The 24,971-nt window shown below is 42.8% G+C and overlaps 1 long non-coding RNA gene across 1 annotated transcript; it reads left to right on the plus strand.

Annotated features, from left to right (window-relative positions):
* The first annotated feature begins 14,773 nt into the window (after positions 1-14,773).
* On the plus strand, positions 14,774-24,250 carry LOC135176548 (uncharacterized). Its single transcript, XR_010302713.1, has 4 exons — positions 14,774-14,844; positions 14,935-15,011; positions 20,827-20,948; positions 24,096-24,250. It is a non-coding gene; the product is annotated as an uncharacterized LOC135176548 (long non-coding RNA).
* Positions 24,251-24,971: the final 721 nt, after the last annotated feature.

The raw sequence follows: 24,971 nt of genomic DNA on the forward strand, positions 1-24,971 counted from the left end.
TTAGCTCTTGAAGCTCAATTCTCTCAGTTTTTCAAGACAAATTAGTATAATTATTACATGTATGTATATATATCATAATAATTTTTAGAGTGTGTGCATTATTTTGTAGCCCTCCTCTTAAAAAGTGTGATTACCATCAGCAAAGTCAAGACCACCAATTATCTCAGGCTAATTTTTCTGTTACTTGTGCGTGCCTTTCCTTTGTTCTTCTCTACGTTGTTCATTATCTGATGTGCCTAATGCCAATTAGGGACTGAGGCAGGCACCAAGACTAATTTGATCATCCCGAGACTTACCTCCCAAGGTCTTCTGTGTAGTCAGCAGAGACACAGCAGTGCCTCCAGGGCACTTGAGCTTGAGTTTCTGCTCCATTCACCCTCTAGAGAAGCCTTCTTCTTTCCATTAACTAAAGGGAAAGATGAGCGTCCCCAGGCAAAAGCTGGCCCTCCTCAGCCATACTCCCATTTTAATGAAGGAGCTCACAGACCCAGTTTGACTTTGGAGTTTCAGGGCAAAGGCTGCTCATCTGCCACGGAGAGATGAAGCCTGTTGAAGTCACCAGATGAAACATGGACACCACCATGTATCTTTACTTCTCCCAGACTGGTTTACTACAGGTGTGTTCCTTGCTGGCCCATAGGATTGGTATGGTCCATAAACCAGCAGTTTCTTCTTGGGAAGCTACTGTGTTGTCTCAGAACACCACTGACCTCACCAACCATCGGAGAGAAACAGAAGAGTACTGAACTTTTCAGATGAGTTAGGTAACAGTGGATATGGTGCTTAGTTCCTACAAATTTTAGGTTGGAAATAATCTTAAAGATTATGGGGTCCAACCACAAGACCTATTTCCCAGATTTATTAAGGGAAATAATTATAAATTTAGACTTCTGAAGTTTCACTTAAATTGTCAGTAAAGAAGAAACTCTTCTGTATTGTCCCTTTTTCAATTCCAACTTTAAGAAGTCTAGATCCTCTTGCACTGTCAGGACATCAAAGCAGCTCTTGGCTGTCTCTTACAGGGCACAACGTACTGTATTGTAAAGTGAGATATGTTCCTCTCTACAACTGTCTGAAAGGACGTTGCAGTGAGGTGAGTGTTGGTCTCTTCTCCCTAGTAACTAGGGAGTAGCAAGAGGAAATGGCATCAAACTGTGCCAGGGGACATTTACATTGGATATTAGGAAAAACTTTATTGAAAGAGGCTGCTCAGGGAGGTGGTGGAGTCACTACCCCTGGAGGCATTGAAGAAACATGTGGACATGGTGGTGTTAGGTCAATGGCTGGACTCTATGATTTTAGAGGTCTTTTCCATCCAAAGCAATACTATGATTCTATGACTGGGTGTTGGACTAGATGAACTTCAAAGCTTCCTCCAACCTGAACCATTCTGTGATTCAATGAAAGGTTCAGGAGAACCAAAATGGACCAGATCATTCCTCCTTAGCATTTGACCAGTAATACAGCTGTAGAGAGACAGCTAATAAGTGGAGTTAATACCTTTCATATTTAATATTGCCTTGTCATTTGAGTAATGAGCTCTCTCTGTGCTTTATGATGGACAAGATTACAGTTGGGTTTTATTTTCAGTAGGGTAGATGACTAATTTGCTAAACTGCTTTGGTAGCCCAGGTGTGTTGCTAAGTGAAGCAAAATTATTAACCTTAATACAATTTTTAAACAATTATTAAGCTAATCGGATGCAAATTAAACAAAATGAACCTATAAATATATGTGTTTTTCAAATTAGTAATTGGATTTTTTTTGATGATCTTTGGCTTGACATTGATAAGCTGCTTCTCATAACAGTCTAATTAGGCAATATGTAAACTTTGGCATTCGGTTCTGTCCTAGTGGCTTTTTCAAATGATGTTTGTAAAATTTGCAATTTCATATTACAGATTAAAAATTAAAAACTGCAGGAGGCTAACATTAAAATGAGAATTCATTTCATGGAAAGCCCTGTAGACAAAATTCACCCTAATAGAATTGTGCATAAGGGGCTGCAAATCATGATCTATAGTTACACAGGGGAAGGCTTGTCAAAACCAGTATTGTTGGCCTGTAGTTCTATTCACAGTATTAAACCCATCAGTGAAGTCACTTTGGGGAAAATGTGAACATTATCAAAGAACAGTAAATTAGCAAGAAATTAAAGCATATACCCTTGCATTTCCAAAACAAAAGATCCCTTCATTAAAAACCTTTCATCAGTGGTTTAATATTCATAGCAGTAATTTGCATAACTAAATCAGTTTTCACTGATGAGAGACGACCAAAGTTGGGTTGGTTTTTTTTTTCCCCCACTAATTTCTTTTTTGAATGAGCTCTCTTCATTGGTTTCTTTATTTATTTATTTTGGATTAAAATTTTACAGCAGTAGTTGATCAGAATTGAATACACAGCTTAAATGTATTTGTGAGCAGCATCTTAGAGTCTCTTACAAAGATAGAAGAGGTTCTATGAATCCAAAGATAGAAGAGATTCTATGAATCTTTTTTCAGATGCTGGGCTAAAATGTTGCTCCTGTGCAAAGAAAAGATGCCTCAGATTGCTTTGTTTACCTTTCCAGCTCCTGTTCCTCCTCTGCCTCCAGTCCTAGAGTTGTGTTAACTTCCAGACTGAAAAGATGGGGGATGACTGAGTTTTATCAGCTTTCTTCTTGTGCTCATACCTGTTCATTTAAGCAGAAGATTACACTTAGTCATAAAGAAAAGTCATTAGAAGGTGGGTTGAGAACTTTCCAATGTCTTTGTGACTGTAAAGCTCTTTTTCCAGGTCTGTTTCTTTTTGAAATGTTTGGAAAACTAAAATTCCCCTGTGCAAAGAATGCAAAGAGGAAATGGATTTAAACTTGAGGAGGGTAGATTCAGACTGGATATTAGGAAGAAATTATTTACAGTGAGGGGGATGAGATACTGGAACAAGTTGCCCAGGGAGAGCTGTGGATGCCCTCTCCCTGGAGGTGTTCAAGGCCAGGCTGTGAGCAGCCTAGTCAAATGGAAGATATCCCTGCCTAAGGAAGGGGTTTTAGAACTAGGTGATCTTGAAGGTCCCTTCCAACCCAAACTGTTCTATGATTCTATGAAATACATTTGCCTTGGGGAGTGAAGAGAGAAAAGACATAGAATCACAGAATCTCCTGGTTGGAGAAGACCTTGAGATCCTCAAGTCCACACATATTATGCTGGCTCCAGACCACATAATACCCCTTATAAGAACTCATTTTAAACAAGGGGTTTTTTTTTAATAAATAGTGAGACTTAGTTCTAAATCACCAAGAGATGAAAAGGGCAACCAGACTTGATATTTACATGCAGATTCTCTGGGCAGTCATTTTCTGTTCAGTTGCAATAATTCAATTCATTTGAATCCCAAAGTGCCCTCAGTCACCCAACAAGTGCATTGAGAACAGGACCCTTGCAGAGGCAGTTTTGATGTTTTCTGTCCATAACCTGATTTCAGGTAAATTAGTTTCAAATTCCATGTTTAGAAAAGATTGATTAGGTTTTTATGTTTTATTTTATCACTAACTGAAAATTAAAACACAAAAAGATGAGTGGAACACAAAGAGTTCTGCTCAAATGCAGAGAAGCAGAAAACAACTAAACTAACACTCAACAAAGTCTTAATCTCTCCTTCTCACCTCCAAACTTTTTAATCCTATTATAAAACCAGATAACACTAATTTAAAATGCTTAATGATTACCAGAGTATCCTCTGTGCTCTTAACCAGTCAAAGGTGTGATCATAGAATGATAGGGATTGGAAAGGGACTTCTAGAGATCATCAAGTTTAACACCCCTATCTCCCAAACTATTTCATGGAATTACAATATTTGACTTCTACCTTTCTGTCAATATATTCTTATGTTTATGATGAATGAAGAGCAAAATAGGTCTTACTACAGGTGTTTCCTCACTCCCATGGCATTCACTGATCATCACTAGGAAGAAGATATCAATCTTGGTAAATCTGGCCTGAAACTTCTTGTATTTCTTCTTTTTGATTGTTTCATTGTACACTGTATTTAACAGGCATCATATATAAGTGGAATCTTCTCAATGCTTATCTATATCTAGAGGATGAGGCTCAGCAGGGTGGGGCCATATTGTTTTCAGTGGTGTCCACTCACAGGGGGACAACGAGCACAAACTTGAACATAGAAAGTTCCATCAGGAGAGTGGTAGAGCATTGGAGCAGGATTCTCAGAGAGGCTGTGCAGACTCCTTGTCTGGAGAGATTCCAAACCCACCTGGACATTGTGATGCTGGGCAACCCGCTGTAGGTTACCCCACTTTAGCAGTGTATGTGAACTAGATGATCTCCAGAAGTGTCTCCCAACTTCAACCATGTGGTGATTCTGTGAAGCAGAAGAGGTGGTTTTCAGAGGCTTTGCTATCTGTGAGACACTAAGAGCTGCACACCTGCATGTGCTGTACTGCTCCTGCCACGTCCAACCAAAGGTTGCAAAGGTCTGACAAGGTGACCTCAAGTTTTGTCTCAATACATGTCATGCTCTGAGGCTAAAGTAGTGCTACTAAGGTGGAAGCACAGAAAAAGCTTTTCACATTCCCTTGAATGTATTGACAAAGTCATTGGAAGTCTTTCCATAGGCAGGAATGCTGGAGCGAAGGTCATTCAGGGTTTTGTGCCATTCATATAGAATCTGCTCAAATATTTATGACTCGATGCTTTTTGTGTTAAAAAAAATATAAAAGTCACAATGTTATTGAAGGTTTTAGTCATGGTGTTTGTAAGCCATTTTGGAGGAATGTTACAGTTTAAAACATTCATCTGGAAAATGTCAAGTTCTTTGCCAGAAGCAGCCTGGGAGCGTTTGGGTGATGACTCTTGCAGGTTTCTGCTTCTGTCGCATCCCATTTCCTCAGTGGCTACAAAAAGCTGGAATATCAGTATGTTTAGAGTAGATGTAAGAAATTCTTCACTATAAGGGTGGTGAGACACTGGAACGGGTTGCCTAGAGAAGTTGTGGATGTCCCATCCCTGGAAGTGTTCAAAGTCAGGTTGGATGAGACCTTGAGGAACCTGATCTAATGGAAGGTATCCCTGGTGCCCTGGAGGTGGTGGGTTAACAGTTTGATGAGCTGAAATGTCTCTTCCAACTCAACCAATTCTATGATTTTATGATCTTTAAGGTCTCTTCAAACCATGTGTGATTATGAGGTCTTATTTCACTGGAATAAGCATGAATGAAACCTGTCAGTAAACAGACATTCTGGACTTTATAACCTGTTGCCCTTCTACATTTAAGGTGATGAAATCTAATTTTGTTTAGATAAAAGGGTTGCAGGCAGTTCTAAACCCTAAGTGACAACCTGCCACCTGAAGACAAGAAGTCTTTGTTTTTTCAGGGTCCTCCTGGACTTTTTTAATGCTCGCAAATAATATTGATGCAGATCATAGAATGGTTTAGGTTGTAAGGGACCTCAAAAATCATCTAGTTCCAACTCCCCACCATAGGCAGGGTCACCTCCCACTAGATCTCATCCAACCTGGCCTTGAGCACCTCCAGGGAGGGAGCATCCACAGCCTCCCTGGGCCACCCGTTCCAGTGCTTCACTAACCTCTCTGTAAAGGACTTCCTCCTAACATCTCTTTTGAATCATCCAGTTTAAACCCATTACCCCTTCTCCTGTCATTAGAAGACCTTGATGATGACAGACTTTATGCCTCCATTCTAAAGATTTAGTCAGTACCTTGACAGACAACTTCTTCATTTTAGTTCAGGGAGATTCATTCTGATATATCAGTTTAGGACTGTGAAGTGGCTATCTTTCCAAAGTTTTCTCCCTGTGTGCTAAGGTGACAACACATCATGCAACTCATCTGGTACAAGCTATCATATTGTTGTTAAAAATGACATTTTTGAAACCAGCCTTTCTAGCCTTGTTTTATATAATGCAGCTCTGAGCTTTGTCATCCCTGTGTTCTCAATTGGTTTTGTACTTTCTTTCTATACAGATGTGCATATTTGGTATCATTGAAAGGGCTGCAAGCAGACTGCTGAAGTACTGTCAGGATCTGAAAGATGACAATAAGTAGCTCTTGTTAATTTTCCTGCCTCTCTGATAGTGTTTTAAATTATATGAGACTATTTTTCTTCCAGGAAGTAAGTTTAGAGTTAATGAAGAACACCAGGATGTCACAGAATCTCAGTGTGGTGGGGATTGGAAAAAACCTCTGGAGATCATCTAGTCCAATCTTGCTGCTAAAGCAGGATCACCCAAGGTAGGTTGTCCAGGATCACAATGTCCAGGTGGGTCTGGAATCACTGCAGAGGAGACTCCACTTCCTCTCTGGGCAGCCTGCTCCAGGGCTCCAGTATCCTCACAGCAAGGAAGTTTTTCCTCATATTTAGATGGAACCTGGTGGCTTCCAGTTTGTGCCCATTGCCCCTTGACCTGTCACTGAGCAACACTGAAAACTCTCTGGCCCCATCATTTTGCCTCCCACCTTCAAGCTGAGCATCAACAAGATCCCCTCTGGACCTGCTCTTCTCCAGACCGGGGGGTCTTTCAGCCTTTTCTCCTCACAGAGGTGCTCCAATCCCCTCAGAGCTCTCTCCAGTAGTTCCTTGTCCTTCTTGAACTGGGTGTTCTAGAACTGGGGCATAAAAGTAGGAGAAGGTTTTCTCCAAAATAGCAAAAGTGGAAGTTTCTTGGGTTTTTTTGTATCCTTCTGTCATTTCTCTGAGTGATTGTTTCCATTAAAAGAACTATTTTATCAGTGAGCAATAATAAACAGTGTCCAGCTGTGAAGGAATGAAAGGAGTCAAAATAAACAACAACAGATTAATCAAATCTACTTGTAGGAATAGCAAAGTATCCCCTTTATTGTTCCCAAAGACTTAGCATTAATGAACACAGAGGTGTTTCATGTGCTAGGAGTTATCCCCTTTAAAAAGTGTCAAGTGGACTGTATTAAAATAAAGGGTATCTAACCTATCTGTAAAAATATATGGGAAACTTTTATCCTGGCCTTTGGCTCACTCCACATCTATAGCAGGTAACAGCAGTTCATGTACTGTGTTGTCATATGAGATAATCTGCCTATGTGAGCACCACTTCATTATTCTGTTAAGAGCAGGTTCGAGTCTTGTTTTTGATGCTCCAAGAATTTTAGCTTAACATATTAGGGTTATATTGTTCATACTTTTCATAAAATTTATCAAGAAAAGTTCTGTGTGAGCAAATCCCATGGGATGAACTCTTCCTGGCATGCCCTGCCACCAAGAAACATGTTTTGTATAAACCTGATCACCTTCCAGTGAATCATTTCTCGATCCTTGCTCATTCTGACGTAAACTCATTACAAACCATGTGTGAGAAGAATAAACCTGAGCTAAATCAACTAGGAAGTAATTAATAGAATGGCCATTTTAAAAAATCCATCAACCTGATTTCCATATTCTAAATCACCATATTCCATGACAGTCATCTAAAGGACAACGAAGGGTGACGAAGCTGGTGAAAGGCCTGGAACACAAACCCTATGAGGAGAGGCTGGGGGTGTTTAGCCTGGAGAAGAGGAGGCTCAGGGGTGACCTCATTGCTGTCTACAACTACCTGAAGGGACATTGTAGCCAGGTGGGGGTTGGCCTCTTCTCCCAGGCAATCAGCAATAGAACAAGGGGACACAGCCTCAAGTTGTGCCGGGGGAAATATAGACTGGATTCTAGGAGGAAGTTGTTGCCAGAGAGAGTGATTGGCATTGGAATGGGCTGCCCAGGGAGGTGGTGGAGTCACCATCCCTGGGGGTGTTCAAGCAAAGCCTGGCTGAGGCACTTAGTGCCATGTTCTAGATGACTGGCTAGGGCTGGGTGCTAGGTTGGACTGGCTGATCTTGGAGGTCTCTTCCAACCTGGTTGTTTCTATGATTCTATGACAAGGCACAAGAATCAAAAGAAGAGGGCAGCTTTGTTATTTTACTTAATTATGCAGCTATAATAAACTTGTGTCATAGAATTAATGAAGTTTAATAATCCATATAATAAATATTGACATTTTGTTGTTAAGCTGTTATTGTCTCGTTGCAGACTAACCTGTATTCTTTTTCTCCTAAGGCAGATTTAAATGTAAATCCTTCATCAACTGCTCTCCTTTTTCAAGCCATTATTTGTAAACCTATAATTCCATTTTAAATGGAAGCTGAGACATTTGGGGAGATAAGTTTTCAATGTGTGACTGGAGGAAATAAACTTTGTTTTAAATATCATTCTTACCTATTTTGCGCTGCTATTGCAGTAACTAACTCAAGTATTGTCCCTGTGAGTAGCTAAAGTGTTCCATCAAAACTTTTTGGTGGTTTACATGATTTTTTTTTTTCATGTAACATCATCTGGATTTCTAAAGAAATCCTAATGGTAGCCTCTGACCCAAATGTACATCAAGTACTGTTCCCCTATGGCCCTGGCCTATTTATTGCTTTCCTAACTACTTGAGTTCAGATAGGAGCTCAGAACAAAATTGAAAATGAGCTTGGGGTCCTTTTCTAGTCCCAATTTGTTCACTTCCAAAACCACTACCCAATTTAGCACAACTGGCAGCAGCTGCTCAAGAGAGGGCAAAGGCTGGAATAACAGGGATGCAGAAGGGCAGGACTGCAGTGTACTGGCAAAACAGCATGGAAGAGCTTTCCCAGCACTATGACACCTGATGTAATTTCTCAGCTGCATGAGCATGATACTTAACATGCAAAAATGAAGAAGGAAAAAAAAAAACTTTCCTTTTTTTTTTTCCTTTTTAGCACCTACTCAAAGTATCTGTATTTGAAAGTCTAACGTACTTCAGCAGCAGCTGAATTATTGTTCATGCCTAAATATTGCTGCCTATCAAAGGTTTATTGTAGCGGTGGAAAAGAGTTGATAAGTAAGTGCTGCTGTTTGTTATAAGAGGAACATTTCTGTTTTCATTTGTCTCTAATGTAGGAGGAACCGTCTGTCACATACCGAATTGATCAATGCTATACTGAGCAGAGGAAGAGCTTGTGGTTAAAACAGAAAGATTCTGGGCACCTTTATCACCTACTGAAATCAGTGACAGTTAAGTACCCAGCACTTTACAAATTTGGTTTGTAGATTTACTGGTTGTGTGGAATTAAAACGTGTTTCACTTTCAGATCTTGCTTTTAAAGGTTTACACCAACGCCATTTCAGAATGAAGTCGTGTTAAGAAAGGTAAGTAAATATTTGTTTGTGAAGAAGGTTGAAATGGAAATAAGAAGTAAGAATTATAGGTCTTGTTCTTGTCCTAGAGGGAAATCATGAAAAGAAAATTTAGGTTTAGGTTAGTTCATAGCATTACTTTGCTTAAACTGCAGCTCTTAGATCAATCTCTTTAGTAACCTTCCTTTACCAGGATTCATCTTTCTCCTGCCTCAGGTTATTTTCTGGCATCAAAGGTGATTAAATATCACCCACATATGTTTTTGTAAATACCTGAATATTAGCTGTTTAATTGCTTTGGGATGTACAACAGACAGACTTGAAGTGTCCTGCTATAAACTACTCGTGTAATCAACTAATTAACCCTCAAACCCAAAGTTAGAGAAGTAGCAAAATCAAAGACTTCCAAGTGTAAAACAAAACTAAAACTTGAGTTTGATTGAGGTGTCAGTGGAGTGGCAAAAGAAAACATATACAAACCTTGCTCTTTAACCATTTGCTTTAGATTTTGTTACTGTTCTCCTGACATTTTCCCCCTTAATTTCATGTCTATTTGATGTCAAGAGACACACATCCCTCTGCAGAGCAAATTCTCAGTCTAGGCAGAAGTAGAACTAAGCCTTTCATAATTTTGCTTTTGAAATGGTGAGGTGATATTATTTCTTCTGGGCTTTAAAGGAACACTTATTAAAAATACATAGTTTTGAATGTGTGATTTATATAGATAGCATGTGGAACAGGCTTCCTCCTACAATTATGCCTTCAGCTGCCTTGACTGGAAGCATTTACTTTTGTCAAGTCAATACAAATATCTCTTGCCCATATATATATAATATTAATATATGAAATAATAATACATATAAGTAATATGTATTTCAGGCTGGATGGGTGGGCAGAGGTCAGTGGGATGAGATTTAACAAGGCCAAGTGCAGGGTTCTACAATCTTTGACCACAACCCCAAGCAGCGCTACAGGCTGGGGACAGAGTGGCTGGAGAGCAGCCAGGAAGAAAGGGACCTGGGGGTACTGGTAGATAGTAGCTGAAGAGGAGCCAGCAGTGTGCCCAGGTGGCCAAGAGAGCCAATGGCATCCTGGCCTGCATCAGGAACAGTGTGGCCAGTAGGACAAGGGAGGTTATTCTGCCCCTGTACTCAGCACTGGTCAGGCCACACCTTGAGTCCTGTGTCCAGTTCTGGGCTCCTTAATTCAAGAGAGATGTTGAGGTGCTAGAACATGTCCAGAGAAGGGAGACGAAGCTGGTGAAAGGCCTGGAACACAAACCCTACGAGGAGAGGCTGAGGAAGCTGGGGGTGTTTAGCCTGGAGAAGAGGAGGTGCAGGGGGGACCTCATTGCTGTCTACAACTACCTGAAGGAGCATTGTAGCCAGGTGGGGGTTGATCTCTTCTCCCAGGCAACCATCAACAGAACAAGGGGACACAGTCTCAAGTTGTGCCGGGGGAAGTCTAGGCTGGATGTTAGGAGGAAGTTGTTGGCAGAGAGAGTGATTGGCATTGGAATGGGCTGCCCAGGGAGGTGGTGGAGTCACCGTCCCTGGAGGTGTTCAAGAGAAGACTGGCTGAGGCACTTAGTGCCATGGTCTAGTTGATTGGATAGGGCTGGGGGATAGATTGGGCTGGGTGATCTTGGAGGTCTCTTCCAACCTGGTTGATTCTAATTCTAGTTCTAATATATGGAGGGAAAGAGATGTAATTGGAGGTTAGGCTTCTTTTCAAGGATTTGATCTGAACTATATGGTTTCCGTTTTGCCAGTGTAAGAGTTGGATTTGGCTTTAGAAAAGATGAAACAGGCAAACATGAGCAAGATGTTTCTTGTAGTACTCATTATAAAATTCTAGAATATGATTTTTCTTAGGCTCTCTCACCTTTCTCTGTTGGCCATCAGCTCTTGGCTGTTATACTTATTTTCACAGTAATAATACCAAAACAGATTAAGAATAGTCAAGTTCTTATAGCTCCTTTCCATTCTTCTGAAGTTCTTGACTCTCTGGGACTGGCCTGAAAACAATGAGTACTTTTTTCCCTCCTGATGTGTCCTTTCTTTCTGGTAAACTCCTGGTTTACAGCAGGTTTTTTAGTTCTTAGTTTAGTTCTCTTAACATACAATCACAGAATTGTCTTAGTTGAAAAATCCTTTAAGATCAAGTCCAGCCATTAACCTAGCACTGCCAGGTCCCTCAGCATCACACCTACACAGCTTTTAAAGCCCTCCAGAGGTGGGGACTGCAACTCTGCTCTAGGAAGCCTGTTTCAAACCTTAATAACCCTCAAGAGGAATTAATTGTTCCTAATGTCCAGCCTGAACCTCTGCTGGCTTGACTAGAGGCCATTTCTTCTTGGGATGAGGACTGCCCCAGTCAAGTGGTTGGATACACTAATGCCAGCACAGTCCCAGTAGTTCATCCTTTTACAACTTTTCCCTGAACTGGTCCCAAGTATCCATTTTCAGGCAAAATCAAAATACTGTTGCCTGTCTGCAGAAATCCACTCTTGAAGTTTCTACACTTCTGACCTTTTTGTTAAGTATTTCTGGAGAAAAGAAGGCTAGGGGGAGACCTCTTTGCTCTCTACAACTACCTGATAGGAGGTTGGAGCCAGGTGGGGGCTTGTCTCTTCCAAGTATCAAACGACAGGACAAAAGGAAATGGCCTCAAGTTGCACCAGGGAGGTTTCAGTCGGATGTTAGGAGAAACTTCTTCACTGAAAGGATCCTCAAACACTGAAACAGGCTGCCTAGGGAGGTGATTGAATCCCCATCCCTGGAGGTGTTTGTGTGAGGGATGTGGTTTAGTCCCAGACATGGGTAGAGTTAGGTAACAATTAGACTTGATGATCTTGAAGGTCTTTTCCATCTGAAATCACAGAATGTCAGGGGCTGGAAGTGACCTCAAAAGATCATCCAGTCCAACCTCCCTGCCAGAGCAGGATCACCTATAGCAGATCACACAAGAACATGTCCATGAGGGTTTTGAATTTCTCCATAGAGGGAGACTCTGCTACCCCCCTGGGCAGCCTGTTCCAGTGTTCTGTTGAGTTCACCCTCACAGGGAAAAAAATCCTCATCGTGTTTACATGAAACTTCCTATGTCTCAACTTCCACCCATTGCTGCTTGTCCTGTCATCAGGCATCACTGAGCAGAGGCTGGCTCCAGCCTCCTGGCAGCCTTCACCTCTCAGTCTCCTCCAAGCTAAAGAGCCCCAGCTCCTTCAGCCTCTCCTCATAAGAGAGATGTTCCATTCCTTTAATCGTCTTTGTGGCTCTGCACTGGACTCTCTCAAGCAGTTCCATATCCTTCTTGAACTGAGAGGCCCAGAACTGAACACAGTACTGCAGATGTGGCCTCACCAAGGCAGAATAAAGGGGCTTAGTGGCCACCACCCTTCTAATACACCTCAGAATGGCATTGCCCCTCCTGGGCACAAGAGCACATTGCTGGCTCATGGTCAACCTCCCATCCACTAGGACTTCCAGATCCTTTTCCCCTTTGCTGCCTTCCAACAGGTCAGTCCCCAACCTATACTGATAACCTGGGGTTGCTCTTTCCCAGGTGCAAGACTACACTTGTCCTTGTTGAATTTCGTTCAGTTTCTCCCTGCCCAGCCCTCCAGCCTGTCCCAGTCTCACAGAATGGCAGCACAGCCTTCTGGTGTGGCAGCCACTCCACCCAGCTTGGTGTCATCAGCAAACTTGCTGACAGTGCACTCTATGTCATCATCCAGGACACTGATGAATATATTGAACAGAACTGGTCCCAGTACTGACCCTTGTGGGACCCCACTAGTTACAGACCTCTAACTAGACTCCATCCCATTGACTACAACTCTCTGGCTTCTCTCCTTCAACCAGTTCCAAATGCACCTCACTATCTGATCACCCAGACCACACTGCCTCAGTTTATCCGAAAGGATACTGTGGGAGACAGTGTCAGATGCCTTACTGAAATCAAGATAAACCACATCCACTATTCTACCATCATCAATCCACCTGGTTATACCCTCATAAAAAGCTGTCAGGTTAGTTCTATGATTCTGTGAAAAAGCTTTTGCTCACCCTGTTGGAAACAAAAAGAGGTTGATTTGACCATAGTCGTCACTAGGCAGCACAGGACAGTGTGGCAAGCTCAGAGACAGTGGATGCTTTCACTTGTATACTACAGTGTGTGGAAAAAGGAAGGAACAAGGTTGTCACTTTGCCAGAAGGTGATTTGTCTGTGGATTTGATATATTCTGGTTTAGAATCATAGAATATTTTGGGTTGAGTGGAACCTTTAAAAGTCATCCCTGCAGTGAGCAGGGACGTGCATCAAATCTCAAATGCTGTCTCTTTTCTGGCTCCAAAACACAACCTACAGTAGGTCCTTTTTGGAGAATGCTTTCTTAGTCTCTCTGTCCTGGAAATGCTGCACAAGCAGAAACTTTTGTTCATCACTTTCCAGTATGAGTGCCAACAGATCTTCTCCAGGGAGAAAGAAAGTCCAGGCTTGCTGCCAAACGTTTATACCCTGTCTTAAGCCCTGGCATTGCTTTATGTCTTCTTTCCAGTTCTTATAATCTCCAGGACCACTGGGAAGTTTACACAGGTCTCAGGCCACATCATTTTGATAACCCAGCTCGGGACAAGCAGTTTTGATTCTAAAAGTGACAACTTTCCTGGACAATTGGCTCATCATCCTTCCATTTTTTTCCTAACTCCCATGGCAGCACTACAGACAGATGTTACACCTTGAACCCCAGTTCTGGAGGCTTAGCTTGAATCTTTGCCAGGCATCATTCAGGAAAGTGTAAGAACAGGCAGCCAGTACATAGGGTATCCATGTGGTAGAGTTCCCATCCTCAGGTTTCCTGAAATGGTGAAGAAATTGTTCCTGTGGCTTAGTTTATTCACTCTCTAAAGGGTGATCAGTAATCTGTAGCTGGTTAAAATCTCTATAATCATCTTGGATTTTTCCAATCATGGTTTAGCTGTATCTAATATCTTTATAGTGTGTATGTAGCTTATTATCCTTTACTGTGAGGATGAGAAAGCACTGGAACAAGGCTGCCCAGAGAGGTTGTGGAGTCTCCTTCTCTAGTGACTTTTAAAACCTACCTGGACGCATTCCTGTGTGGCCTGCCCTAGGTGATCCTGCTTTGGTAGGGGACTTGTACTAGGTGATCTCCAGAGATCTCTTCTGGTCCCTGCCATTCTGTGATTCTGTGAAAACTGAGAGAGTCCTCGTGAAGCCGGATACCCTCATGGCCAACTTCCAAGTCTGGTTTATTCAGGTCTAAGCCAAATGAAAGTTCTTCAGGGGAGATTTATTGTGTTTCTCTGGTGAGATACCAGGTGCTCTGCCTACAGTTCAGCTTAGGTTAGAATTTGGAGAGAGAGAAAGCCCAGAGCTGTGGTTGAATAGAGGTGCTAATACAGTTGATTCCATCGTTTATTCCTGTTAAATGCAATTTCTGAGAGTAGGTCTTTACTTCAGTAACAGGGGATTGAGTGTCAGCTGCAGTGGCCCCTCCCTAGCCTTGCTTTTAGCAGTCAATAAAGATTGAAGACTCTCAGCTGCAGCCACAGTGGGTATGGGTATTCATAAGCAGCCTGATCTCTTTGTGTTCCTAGGGCAAAGGATCACTTAGAAGAAAAGTAAATTGTGTGAGCAGTGTGATGGCTTTGGGGAAGTGGGAAGGAAGAGATGCTTTTGTCAGGGTTGGCAAATAACCACAGCCTTTGCTTTGCTTGCAGAGGTTTCTTAACTCCAGTGCTCTTCCTTCAGGACTGGAATCACAGGAAAAAAGCAGTCATACTTCCAGAAGCCAAGAGTAAGTAGCAACCAGCTGCTGTCTTAGAAAGCAAATGTGAAAATGTGGTTAGGTCAATGATGTTCTTCTCTTTCCCTCTAACGAAAGTGGATTATTCTCTCTTCATTGCTTGTTTGTTAATATTTGAAGATGTTCAACCTTCTAAAGTAAAAATGTGCAATGGATTGGTTTAGTTAAATGGGACTAGAACATCTCTCTTTTGAGACAAGGTTGAGAGACTTGGGGCTGTTCAGCATGGAGAAGAGCAAACTCAAAAGGGATCTTCTCAGTGCTTAGCAAGAGCTAAAGAGTGGAGGGTAAAAGGATGGGAACAGACTCTTTTCAGCAGTACCCAGCAACAGGAAAGGGGGCAGGAGGCACAGATTAGAACCCAGGAGGTTCCATCTGGACAGAACAAAAAAATTCTTTGTTGTGAGGGTGCTGGATCCTTGGAGCAGGCTGCTCAGAGAGGTTGTGGAGATTCCAAATGCAACTGGATACTGTGGTCCTGGGCAAGCTGCTATGGGTGACCCTGTTCTAACAGGTAGGGTGTTCTAGATGGTCTCCAGAGGTTCTTTCCATGCTGGGATTCTGTGAAATGTAAAAAGTTCCCCCTTTCTCTATGCTATTTATTTTGGAAGTAGATACATAGGAGATAAATGAGGTAATGATGTCACACAGAGTATTTTCAGGCTACAGAGTCTTTTCATAGGCCAGTTGTCATTTAAAATTACTTTATCCTATAGAATGGTCTTGACAATTGTCAGCCCATGGTGTACACCCTTTGGTATTCAACAAAAATTAAACAGTCAAGTCACAGTTTTGAGAGGTGACTTCTGTGAATAGGGATTTACTATATTTTGTAAAAAAAAGTAATAAATTTAATGTACATAGTTACACAACACTCAGGTGGCTCTTCAGATTAAAGGCTGCCCAAAATACACATTGACACAATAGACCATAGCTGCTCCAGTCTGGTCCATCACAACAATGTATGACAAATTGATTCTGAGCACATATTGAGTCCACATCTCTGGAGAGCTGCACTTTGGTGCTTGTATGAAACAGTAGCAAAAGCACAGTGTGGTACATTGGTTGATGGAAAAACTCAACATGAGCCAGCCCAAAAGGCAGCTATGTCCTGAGCTGCATCAACAGAATTGTGACCAGCAGGACCAAGGAGGTGATTCTGCCCCTCTGCTCTGCTCTCATGAGACCATATGCTGGAGCACTGCATCCAGTTCTGGTGCCCTCAAGAAGGACATGAAACTGTTTGAATGGGTGCAGAGGAGGTCATGAAGATGATCAGAGGGCTGCAGCATCTCTCCTATAGGGACAGTATATGAGAGTTGGGGCTGTTCAGCTTGGGGAAGAGAAGGCTCTGGAGAGAGCTTAGAGTAGCCTTCCAGTACCTGAAGGGAGATTAAAAGAAAGCTGGAGAGGGACATTTTATCAGGGCTTGTAGTGATGAGTGAGGATAGCTCTGATCTGGAATAGAGGAGATACTGGGTAGTAGAAAGAAACTCTTTACAGTGAGGGTGGTGAGACACTGCCATATGTTGCCCAGGGAGGTGGTAAATGTCCCATCCTTGGAACCATTCCAGGTCAGGTTGTTTGGGGCTCCGAGCAACTTGCTCTGGTGGAAGATATCACTGCTGACTGCAGTGGAGTTGGACTAGATGACCCTCAAAGATTCAGATTTTATGACAGTTCTATTGTCCCTTCTACAAAACTCACCATGGGCTTCCTGGTGCCTAGAGAGAAGGAAAGGCTTTGGTCTATGTGGTCTCTGAAAACTTCATCAAGTTCTCTGTAAGTAATTTGATTTGTCAGGTTGGTGATAAAGACTCCTGTTGCCCTCCAAAAGATTCTAGTAAAATGATGGTACTATCTCCCAGTTCTCCTACCTGTGGTTGTTATTTGTGAGACCTAAATATTTGCTTATTTTGGCAGAAACAACAGTTTCTGTAAATTTCTGAATAACCAGTGCCCACAACTGTGATTTAAACCCAAATGCTACCTTAAAACCCAATACTACAAGCAGGCTTTCTGCCAAAACTTGTGAGAACTCCAGTTCCCATCTTAGAGAGATTGTTTCCTTCAACCTTCATTTGTTTCTCAGAGCTGTTAATACCCAGGAAATGCTCAAAAAGACTCTACCACTGAACTCTGCGTGAACATTTCTGGCTTGCAAACTTTTTTGTAAACATTTGCAGAGAGCAAAACAGGTTCTGTTGACTCTTTCAGGAGCTAACTGTTTGCCTCTGGGCAGAGAGCAAACATGGAACATTTCAGCCCTACTGGGATTTGAGAAAATTAAGAGCAACTGGGTTAGGAGGGTTATAATCACTGTTGGGTTTCAGCTTGAGCTGAAATCTATGTGTGGTTATCAGATATTCCTGCTAAAGCATAAGGGCTCCAGTTTGCCTTATCTTTGGAAAGCAAGCTGGGCATGAAGCCAAGAATAGAATGGAAATAAACCCATGATAGCTGCTTCCCAGTCAGCGTCAGGTTTAGCATTGAACTTCACTGCTGTGCCACAGGTGGGGATGGGGATCTGAAGGCTGGGATGGGGACAGAGACGGGCATCACTCACTGCCACTGTTGGCTCATGTGACAAATGTGTCAATAGTGTGGAAAATGTGTTATTTATTATTTAAAGCTGCAGCAAGCTGTGCAACAGAGGTTCAAACTCTTCTGAACGAGTGTCTATGGGCTTGCAGTGTCGCTGCCGTTTGCCTCTTAGGCTTGGGTGAAATGCAGATTTGAGCAGTGCCAGTACTGATGTGCGTGTGATGCACAGTGGGACTGGGATGAGAGAGACAGCAACAGTGGCTGTCTGTGAAAACAACAACCCCAAAATTCATCTGGTATTTGTTTTCCCCAGCTCTTCCAATGTTCACATTCAGACAGCAAGTGATACTTAGCCTGTTTCTGGGCAAAATTATGAATCATGGGTCTTGTGGGACTGGTGGCTTGTACACCTATGAAACTGGAATTGGTGCAGACATGAAAATAAGCTTCCTTGTAACACTGTCCTTGTTTTCTTTTTCCTGAAGCCTAAAGAGAAAGGTCTTGCCTGCATGTAAAAACTGCAGCATTATAAATAATTTGTTCTTTCCCTTTCGAGACTGCCTGCAAAAATGGAAATGTTTGCTTTCAGCCCATTTTGCTTTCTGTTGACTTCATTTGATAGCTGTCCAGATAAAAAATACTACCTAATATATTTTGACATATTTGCTTAGAACGCATGTGACATCAGCTAGCTGGGGCTATCTTAGGAAATGTCTGAGTGATGTCATGCACTCCCTTGATTTTAAATGAAATAAAGGTGAAATATGAGTCCTCTGTAGGTTGTTGCACAAAGTGGAGTGTCCAGGAAGCAATGAGGGCCAAATTAATTTTGGACGAGCTTGTAAGTGCTTTGGGTTGTGTTGCAACAGCAGGAAGAGCAATATGGGATCTAACAGGTGAGAGAAACAAAGTACAACTCAAAACAGGATCTTTTTCAAGATATTTATCATTTCATGCTTTGGAATTTTAATTGATACTTGCTGGTTTTCTACAGTCTTGGCATTTGTGCATGTAGCCATCAACTCTTTCTAGGACTGATTCATGGAAGAGGATAAATTACCAAATTAATGCCTCTGCGTGTTTTCTGCACTTAAGCTAACAGGAAGGGAGTTAGCAGAGGTGACCTCAGTGCCTTCAAACCTGACATAAATACAAAATTATGAAAATGACCTCACTCCTTTATCACAGAATCACAGTGTGGTAGGGGTTGGCTCTGCTAAAGCAGAAACACCCACAGAAGCTTGCTAGGTGCATTTGGAATGTCTCCAGAGAAAGACTTCACAACCTCTCTTGCCAGCCTGCTCCAGGGATCCATCACCCTCTAAGAATTTTTTTCCTCATATCCAGATGGAACCTCCTAGGTTCCAGTTTGTGCCCATTGCCCCTTTTCCTGTTACTGGGCACCACTCAAAAGAGTCTGTCCCCATCCTCTTTCCCCCTTCCCTTTAGCTCTTGCTGCACGTTGGGAAGATCCCCTCTGGGTCTGTTTTCCTCAGGTGTCTCAGCTTTTCCTTCTCGCAGAGATGCCCCAGTCCCCTCAGCATCGTTGTAACCTCCACTGGACTCTCTCCAGTAGTTCCCTGTCTCTCTTGAAGGTCATAAACTGAGTCTCATGCTGAAGAGCAATGGAAATTTAGGGTGAGGATATGACTGAGGTTGCTTGGTTGACTCTGCAGCTGTCTGAGCTCTAGGACTACAGAGATGGCACACAGCCAGTGGATGACTTGACCCTGTCCCACAAGACACACCAGAAGAGGTGCTGTGATTATTTCCTGCTCTCCTTATTTCCTCCTTCTTCTAGATCCTTTCCAAATGCACATCTTGATAAATTCATGCTTTGAGATCCTTGTCTCTGTAGCTCAAAACATGGTCTGTCTAGTCATGTGAAAGCAGGTGGAGTTCTTGGCACGTGTGCACACACCAGCCTGGGCCAGAACAGCAGAGTCCCAGCCAGCTTCCCACACAGATACCTGCCAACGGGGGCATGCTGCTCACCCTGCATCCCAGCCTTTACACTCAGATATTGATTAGTAAAGCAAGCTCATCACAGAATTGGATCATTTAATTTTGATTAGTTTTGTCTTCCCCAAAGGAAAATTCACAATCTTCTTTTTTTTTTTTTTTCTCTTTTTTTTCCCCCACAACAAGAAACTATTTCAGCTCTCATGTTCTTTATTTTACCAGTGACCATCTGGTACTTTGTGGCTACTTTACTGGTGCAGGGTATTGATTTCTGTAACGATTCCCATGCAGCCTGGCTCTAATTTTTTTCCAATTTTGAAGTTTTTAGATGCTATATTTTGGCATTTGCTCTGATCCTTCCCAAGTGTCCTAGTTTGAGCTAGAGTAGAGCTGGTTCTGGTCAGTACTGTGACTTCCCAGCTGAGACACTTGCTGAAGTTCAGGGTGGGTTGGCACAGCCAGAGGCTGCTTCTAGCAGGCAGAAGCTGATGGGGAGAATTCCTGCCAAGGTTTGGGCTGCAGAAAGATTCTGTCTTAGACTTTCACTTTTTCACACCAAAGGCGCTGCCGCAGATGGTGCTCCACCTTGGGCTGCTGGTGTGGGGAGGAGCAGCTAGGACAGGGGACCCTCAAATGGTTAACAAGGGATTGCACCCCATGGACAGCATCTTCAGGAGAAAGCTGAGTGGCCCAGAAGTACTCAGTCCCTTCTGCCTTCAATTCAAATCCATCTGTTACTGAATCCAGTTCCCATCTGCTGCGGAGTCCAGTCCCTGTCCCCAGCATCAGGGGTGTCTGTGGTGCCATCATTGCTATGAGTCCTTGGGTTCCATATTTGTTTGTGTCTCTATTCCATGGGATTGTTCTTCTTTACACCCCAGTTGACTGAGTTTCTTTCCCACCTCTTCAGTCTCTCTCCCTTCCATTTCTCTTCCCTTTGGAAAGGCACTGTGGGATTTACAGAGACCATCTGTCACTCGGTGGCTAGTCCAACCTTAGCTCTTGATGATAATGAAAAGGGAGCATATCTGAGTGCAAATAACTGGGTAGATTTTTGTTTTAAAAGAGAAAATTCAGCAAAGTATGTAAAGCCCTTGTAGAAACAGTAAGACTTGCCATGGAGACTGTGTTTTCACTTGTTCCACTATGCAGGCATCTACTATGCGTTAACAAAAAATAAGTTTTTTTGTAGATTTCTCATCTCACCTGATGAGTAAGGACATGGTGGCTCTGGCTGTGTGGGACAGGACCTCACCAGAGACATGCATCTTCAGGGCATTTTTTCGTTTTGTGCTCCCAGGGTATACTGCTGGTGAGGAGAAGGCTGCAGCCCCAACCTGGCGACCGGAGACCCCTTGGAGCATCTCTCTAGACTCGCCTGGAGCCAGACAGCAGCAAGGGACCACGAATGCTGTGGGCGAGGTAGGAGCCATTTCAGTACTTGATGGCATTTGCAAACATTGCCTGGAAGCCTGAATGTTGACCTCCAGATGTGCCTTTTTGTTGCTTCAGGCATATGTTTATGTAGTTCTACCCAGCTCTATGCAGCCTAGATCAGCACTTGAGGCTGCTGCCTTGACTTGAGAAGTGATTCAAGAACCCCTTAGAAAACCCTTATTTCTGTGGAAACATCTCTTGGCATCCTATTAAAATATTTATAGCACAGTTCTGTTTTATCATTTCTACATCAATATTGAAGTTTAATGTCAATATTAGGATGAAGTGCCTGGGAAATAAGAATCAGAAAGATCAAATAATTTATTTTTGCACAGTAAATTTTTAAAGCTTCCCTCATGCACTGATTGAAAATGCATATTAGTGACCAATTTAGTTTCAAATGTCTTTCTCTGATGTACAGTTTTATTAGGGATCTGTGAAGTCTTGATTAAAATATGTGAAAAGTCTAATGTTAGCCTTACATATATGGTACAAATACATGGAACTGAACTTTTTTTCCCAGTTAGTTATGGGAAATTCATAGTTCTCAGTTTTTTATTTGTAAGGCAACATTTCCCCTCCTTTTCTTTTGAAATAAATTACACAAGAATAATACCATCAAAATGAAATAAAACTCCCTTTAGAGGCAGATTTGCTCATTCTCAGCAATCTTTTCCAATTTACTGGCAAGCAAACATGTGTGCCTTTAATTATCAATTAATGTCAGATAGTGTTCTCTTCACCTCCAAATGAAATGGGTTAAGGGGAAATCATTTTAAACTAAAGAAGGGTAAATTTAGGTTGGATGTTAGAAGTTCTTTACTGTGAAGGTGGTGGAACACTGGATCAGATTGCCCAGGGAGATGGTGGAGGCTCCCTTCCTGGAAGTATTCAAAGCCAGGCTGAATGGGGCTCTAAGCAAGCTGATCTAGTTGGGCATATCTCTGTTGGCTGCAGGATATGGATGAGACAACCTTTAGAAGCCCCTTCCAACCTTGTGTTTATTATGCTTCTGTAAAAGCTTCAATGTGAGCTGCTGGGTGCTGGCTGTCTTTGATGTGGACCTTTGATATAATCTCTTTAAAATATTGCAATGATTGCTGTTAAATCCTGATAAGGTGTATTTAATTATTTATTTATCCAATTTCTGGGTATGTAGAATTGTCTTGTATCAGTTTCTGCTTCAATTTGTAGATGTGATGGTTTGGGTGTTCCCTGCCCCCCCCCCCCCCCACTTTAATAATCACCCAGACTGGACTCAGCTGGCTCTGGAAATATGAATGAAGGTCAGGCCACACCTTGAGTGCTGTGTCCAGTTCTGGGCCCCTCAATTCAAGAGAGATGTTGAGGTGCTGGAAAGTGTCCAGAGAAGGGCAACAAAGCTGGTGAGAGGCCTGGAACACAAACCCTATGAGGAGAGGATGAAGGAGCTGAGGGTGTTTAGCCTGGAGAAGAGGAGGCTCAGAGGTGACCTCATTGCTGTCTACAACTACCTGAAGGGAGGCTGTAGCCAGGTGGGGGTTGGTCTCTTCTGCCAGGCAACCAGCAACAGAACAAGGGGACACAGTCTCAAGTTGTGCCAGGGGAAGTCTAGGCTGGGTGTTAGGAGGAAGTTCTTCCCAGAGAGAGAGATTGGCATTGGAATGGGCTGCCCAGGGAGGTGGTGGAGTCGCCGTCCCTGGGGCAGTTCAAGGCAAGGTTGGACGTGGCACTTAGTGCCATGGTCTAGCCTTGGGCTCTGTGGTAAAGGGTTGGACTTGATGATATGTGAGGTCTCTTCCAACCTTGGTGATACTGTGATACTGTGATTTTTAGAGAATTAAGACCATTGTCGTAAATAAGTTAATAACGAACTAATTCTGGACAGACAGACAAGTAGTTCTGATTCTTACTATCCCACCTATCAGTGTTGCAGTCACACATGACCTTCCCCTAAGTGTGTTCACATCACTTTTGCTTCTCATCATAAGTAGCTTTAAGTAGCAAGAACAACTCAGAATGATTGTAAAATCATAGAATGCATTGGGTTAGAAGGCAGCTCTAAAGGCCGTCTAGTCCAGCTCTTTGCAGGAAGCAAGGACATTCCCAAGGTTGCTCAACGGGCCCATCAAACCTGACCTTGAATGTCAAGGATATGGTGTAGTAGTGGTCCTGGTAGAGATAGATAATGATTGGACTTCACCTTATAAGTCTTTTCCAACCACGATGATTCTGTGATTCTGTCTCCAGGGATGGGGCCTCCACCACTTCCCTGGGCAACCTCTTTCAGCATTCCACCACCCTCACAGTAAATAACTTCTTCCTAATGTCCAAGCTTCTTCCTGATGTCCTAATTCCCATGCCCTCATAGGATCATAGAATCAACCAGGTTGGAAGAGACCTCCAAGATCATCCAGTCCAACCTAGAACCCAGCCCTAGCCAGTCAACTAGGACATGGCACTAAGTGCCTCATCCAGGCTTTGCTTGAACACCTCCAGGGATGGTGTCTCCACCACCTCCCTGGGCAGCCCATTCCAATGCCAATCACTCTCTCTGTGAAGAACTTCCTCCTAACACCCAGCCTATACTTTCCCTGGTACAACTTGAGACTGTGTCCCCTTGTTCTGTTGCTGGTTGCCTGGGAGAAGAGACCAACCCCCACCTGGCTACAGTGTCCCTTCAGGTAGTTGTAGACACCAATGAGGTCACCTCTGAGCCTCCCCTTCTCCAGGCTGCACACCCCCAGCTCCCTCAGCCTCTCCTCACAGGGTTTGTGTTCCAGGCCTCTCACCAGATTTGTTGCCCTTCTCTGGACACTTTCCAGCACCTCAACATCTCTCTTGAATTGAGGGGCCCAGAACTGGACACAGCACTCAAGGTGTGGCCTGACCAGTGCTGAGAACAGGGGCAGAATAACCTCCCACTGGCCACACTGTTCCTGCTGCAGGCCAGGATGCCATTGGCTCCCTCGGCTTATCAATGCTTATTTATTTTTTGATCCCAGAGAACATCACCACTAGCTAATTCTTTTCCTGAGATAGCTCCAAAGCACAGGTCTGGGCTCTGAAGGTACCACTTGTGCCCTTTTCTGCCAAGGTTGTTTATTGGCATATAGAGAACCAGTTTGTGCTTAATCAAAGTGTTCATTACAGGCGTTTATTTTACACGGGAGCACCACGGAGAGGTTTATTGGAGGTGGTGGCCACGTTACATGATCAGGATCCCTTGTCCAAGGGCTGGAGTATAATTATGGGAGCGCTCTCATTTACATACTACCAGAATACTGCCAAGAAATATTAATGGATTGCTTTTATTCATTTAGCTGCCTTTTTTTAATTCTTTTTTTTTTTCCCCAAGAATGCCTAAACCCCACTCAGATCATATCTGTATGTTGTGTGGTTTGTTTTGGGTTGGGTTTTTTTTTTTTGTTTTAATTTATTTTCACCTTTTTGTCTCCTTTGGAGACCCCTGGTGTATCAGCACTTTGTTTACCACAAATTAAACCTTAGCTGATTGTTTACCAGACGGGAAGACCCTTGTGCATTACTCCAGCACTTTCCCTTCTTTTTAATAACCCCAACCTGGGATTCATTTGCAAGAGGCCCTAATCTGCATGAGAATTATACAATTAACTTTTGATTAACCGCCTAGTTCCTTTCGAAGCCGCCAGTGGATAGGATACTCTGCATTTAAATAATTTTCCTTAAATTGGGAGCAGGCCTTTCATTAAAGCACCGAGTTTGACTAAACAACAACATTTGGAGATAATCAGGGTCAAAACAATAGGGAAGGCTGCAAGGCTAGAATGTCATCTTTAAATATAACAGCTGAGATAAAAGCACCCAGATTGTGCCTTATCGAAACACAAAAAATCAAAGCTCTCTCTTGTCTGTGGCAAAATACCAGGCCCTAGTGTTTAGGGGGACCATTGTTTGGGCCTGGAAGTGTGGCAGGATTTGCATTCAGAGAGCCGAGTCTGACACACATTACATCACGTAGGGGTCCTTATCTCAGAGTCTGACAATAAT

This window comes from Pogoniulus pusillus, chromosome 6 (assembly GCF_015220805.1).
Source record: "Pogoniulus pusillus isolate bPogPus1 chromosome 6, bPogPus1.pri, whole genome shotgun sequence".
Classification (NCBI taxonomy): domain Eukaryota; kingdom Metazoa; phylum Chordata; class Aves; order Piciformes; family Lybiidae; genus Pogoniulus; species Pogoniulus pusillus.